This window comes from Elephantulus edwardii, unplaced genomic scaffold, assembly GCF_000299155.1.
Source record: "Elephantulus edwardii isolate Elephantulus edwardi_28Jun2011 unplaced genomic scaffold, EleEdw1.0 scaffold00539, whole genome shotgun sequence".
In the NCBI taxonomy this organism is placed as follows: Eukaryota; Metazoa; Chordata; class Mammalia; order Macroscelidea; family Macroscelididae; genus Elephantulus; species Elephantulus edwardii.
The window spans coordinates 414203-419085 of NW_006400289.1; positions in this window are offsets into that span (position 1 = coordinate 414203).

Here is a 4883-nt window from a genome sequence, read left to right on the forward strand (position 1 = left end):
GTTTAAATGTGTCATCAATTTGACTACAGCTCATAGCAATCTTATGAACAACAGATTTGAGCTTTGTGCTATCCAGAACCATCTTCACCATCTCTGATATGCTAGAGTTCGTTATTGCACTCATTGTATTAATTGATTGGATTGGAGATCTTCTTTTTCTGTGACCCTCCACCTTTTCTAACATGTCATCCTTTCCAAGGAATAGCCCCTGCCGATAATATGCTCAAACTATATGAGACCAAGTTTCATAACTTTGCCTTGATGGGGCACCCTGTTTGTACTGCCTCAAATCAGACTTGTTATTTCTTTCATCAATTTTGCCTAAAATGAGTATTCTTCTCCTACATTACAACTCAAATTTATCTATTCTTTTGACACCCTATTCATTGTCTAACTTTCAAATGAATAGGAAGCAATTGAAGATACCATGGCTTGGATCACACACATTTTAGTCTTTAAACTGACATCACTGCCTTTCAGCATTTTGGAGAGGCATTTGAAAAGAGGATTTCCCAATGTAACACCATTTATTTATTTTTTTTTAATTTCTTTTGACTGCTGTTTGCCATGTGTGTTTGCTGTGGATACAAGTAGACAGAATTCTTAACAACTTCATTTCCCTTACCCACCTCCCCTGAGCTATTATGATGTTGCCTATTATTGGTCCAATGGTAGAAATTTTGTTCTCTTTTTTTGTAAGGGTTAATCAGTTTTTATTAAATCATGTTTTATAGAAAAAAACATGAAAAGAGAAATTACTTCCATCTGTGATTAGATACTGGCACTACTTTATTTTTTAAAAAAAATTAATTTACTAGTTTTAATGAATATTTACAGAGATTTTGGATTTGCATTCATTCAGTGTTGCACTTTTTTCTCTACACCCCCCTCCCCCAGTTCGCTCCTCTCTTTGAAAAGCAAAAGACAAACCTCTTCATTGGTATACAATCCCCCCTCACCCCGAATGCACTCCACTATGTAACCTTAATTCTGAATCCCTGTGATAATCATAATACCCTATCATATATCACTTTTAAACTGTTCTCTCACACATCTGTTTCAATTTAGTATTCATCATCTATCCAGTTCTTCTCAGTATTATCCCAACGCTGATTGATGTCAGTCTCATTCTACAACAGTGGCACTACGTATTATTTGTTTTTTTGTGACTGAGATTTTTTACTCAAGACATTATGCTAAAATTTTGTTCTCTTGATTTTGGCATGTAGTCCATATTGAAGGTTGTAGTCTTTTTTATCTTACAATAAGATTCAGTCTTCAATATGGATTAAAATATAAGATGGTAGTCTTTAGGGAGCTCTGGTGGCTTAGTGGTAAGGAGCTAGGTACCAACCCAAAGACATATATTTCAAATCCACCAGCTGCTCCACAGGAGAAGCATGACAATCTCCTATCTTGTTCCTTATTTCAGCAATCAATGTTGTGACACCACATAATGTAAGTTGTTGAATTTTCCTCCAAACCTGGTTCCATATTCCATTTCGTATAGTCCAGCTTCTTGAATGATTTGCTCAGCATACAGACTGAAGATGTATGGAGAAAACATTCTGTTCCTTCTTTTAAAGCATGCAGTGTGTCTTTAGCGAGTTTAGTAAGGAGCCACATTGCAAACCCAAAGGCATGGAGATCAATTCTAATAGGTGTCCTGTGGGAGACAGATGAGTAATCTCTTGCCAGGTAATTTACAGGTTCTGAACACTGTCAGGAGGGTCAGCTATGAACTGGCTATGACTTGCTACTGTTTAACAACAGCCATAACAATACTCCTTCTTTCTGTTCAGGGAAGAGCTTCTTGGTCTAGGTCTTTTTCCCATGCACACAAATAATTAAGTGTTCTGAGATTCTCATTATTCTTACTATTATCTATAATTTATTATAATCCACAAAGTCAAATGTCTTGGCCTATTTTTACGACAGAAACAAACTATTAAACATTTCCATTTATTCAAGAACCTTAGTTCTCTGAAGATGGTTGAATTTTAAGTCTAAAATGGAATATTCTAAGTTAGCAATTCTTGCTAATATAGTAATCCTAGACTAGGTCAAAGTCATTACTATTGGAGGTGGAATTGACTATCGATTGACCCTACATCAAGTTTCTGAAGCTGTAAGTTCCATGGAAAGGAATTTCTGATCCTTCTCTTATGGAGCTGCTGGTGGATTTGAACCCCTAGAGAAGCACCACATTTGTGTTAGAAGTGAAATGAAACTATGATTGTCACCAGAGCTGAGTTGATTTACATAATGTAGTAGTTTTATCTTCAGCTATGCTGAGAAATATATCAAGCAACCACCTAAATTTTTATTATCTGTACCTGTAGTTACTTAAATGTAGTGCCTTATGTTAAGTGTACTTTACAGAGATTACATAAATTTCCCTTGTCCTGTTTTTTCCCAGTAACAGATGGCTTACAGTCAACATTGTTAGAATTTCTATGTGAATTTAACTCCACTCACACAATAAAATTTTTAATTAACAATCTGTTAAAATATAAATAAATATATAAGGAGTCAGTTAAGTGTTATTATTAAATGTTGGTACAAAGTATTTTCTCTTAAAATATCTACCAACTTTGAATACCTCTCTCTTCAGAACTTTTGTATCCTAAGGTATGCACTAACAGAACTATTTTATGTTAAAATTTTTTAAAAAATACTTTGAAATACTTTGTTTTACTTGAGCAGCTTACTTTTATTCATTATTTTTTTTGCATATCTGCACACCAGACTTTTACAGAGTCACTGATTATGTAAGTCTCAGATAATTTCTTTTTTATTACAAAAGTATCTATTTTCTTCAAAATTTCATAAGAAAAGCTAAACAGAAAACATGTACTCTTCTCTAGATTTCATCCTAACCTTTTTTCTTATATTTTTATTTTATATTTGTTTGCTTAAAAAGTTCATATACATTGTGTTTCACACTATTCTTTTTTCATTTTGTGTTTCATACAATAATTCCCATGCATGATGCTTTATAAAATCAATCACCATTGGTCCTTGCCCATCATTATGCAATCTTTCCAAGTCCCCACCCAGATCCTTCCCATATCCTATATCCCCTCTCTCCACACACCAAACAGTGCAACCCTGTGATTTTGACCCTACTCATCATCACCTCTCTGCACCCAACCTATCCTCCCTTTATTCCCATACATATTTTACTAGTTATCCTTCTATTTTTATAATAATGATCTTATTCAGTACTTGTCCTTATGAGACTGAATTAGTACACTTATTATAATGCTCTCCAGTCTCTCCCAGATGTGTAGTATTTAAAACAAAAACAAAAACATTAATCCTGAGTGCTGCATAGTATTCCACTGTGTGAATGTACCAAAAGTTCTCAATTCATTCAGTTATAGTTGGACATTTAGAATGTTTCCAAGTCCTTGTGATGATGAATAATGCTGCTATGAGCACTGGTGTACAGATTTCTGTTTGTGTTTCAGTTCTAATTTCCTTGGAGAGTATTGAGATTGTTAAAACTTCAGTTTACTTGGCTGTAAGTATCAGCAGCCAGAAAATCAAAAGATGAATTTCACTGGGACAGTCTGTTGTCAAGACTTCTCCAGAGTACTGAGGAGCAACAGTATCATTCTAGAAACTAAAATGCACCTGATCCAGGAAAAGGTCTTAACAATTACTTACAATACCTTAGAAAGCTGGACAATAACTAGGGATGATAGAAGGAAAATGGATGCCTTTGATCTGTGGTGATAGAAAAGAATATTGAACATACCATGGGCTGCAAGGAGAACAAACAGGCTCAGTCTGGGAGGCAAGGACCCAGTGACTGGAGGAAATGAGGAGGATCTGTCAGAGTTGATATTGTTGACTCAGGATAGAGCAGGATTCAGAACTGTTTTATATAGGGTCGTGATAAGTCATAAGCAACTCAATGGCACACAAAAACAACAACAACAATAACAACAGCATATTCCTAATAGTGGAATAGCTGGATCATATGGATTTTCTATGTTCAATTTTTATTTTATTTTTTTAAATTTTTATTATAATTTTTAACAGTTTACAAAAAAGTTATATTTTCATTCATTCATTCATTCATTGTTGCACATTTTATCTCCTCTCTCTACCTTCTCTTTCCCCAAGTTGACATTTTTAATTTTATACTAGTTTATTTACAAAATTCAAATACATTGTTTTCAAGAACAGATTTTTTCCAATTTCCCTTAACCCCGCCACATCACATTATACGAAATCTATGATTAATCTTCATTCTACAATAATGATTTTATACAATATTTGTCTTTGTGGAATTGAGTTACTTCACTCAGCATAATGCTCTCCAGTCCCTCCCAAGTTTGGTAATAATTTACAAAATCATTGCTTTTGCATGCTGTGTAGTATTCCATTGGGTGAATATACTATATTTCTCAGTCCATTCTGTTGTGGTTGGACATTTGTGCTGTTTCCATGTTCTTGTGATGGTGAATGATACTGCTATGAACACTGGTGTACAAATCACCATTTGTGACTCAGTACTCATTTTCTCAGGGTATATTTCAAGTAGTAGAATAGCTAGTTTATATGGAATTTCTATGTTCAGCTTTTTGAGGAAGTATCAAACTGCCTTCCACAATGGTTGTAGCATTTTAAAATCCCACCAACAGTGTGTAAGGGTTCCTTTTTCTCCATATCCTTTCCAATATTTATTACTTGCTACCCTGTTAAATTTTGCCACTGTTACTCGAGTGAGGCTGTACCTCATTGTGGTTTTAATTTTCATCCCTCTTATTGCCAGTCATTTGAAGCATTTTTTCCATGTGTCTGTTTGTCACTCGAACATCTTCCTCTGTGAAAATTCTTTCCATGTCTTTTGCCCATTTTGTAATTGTATT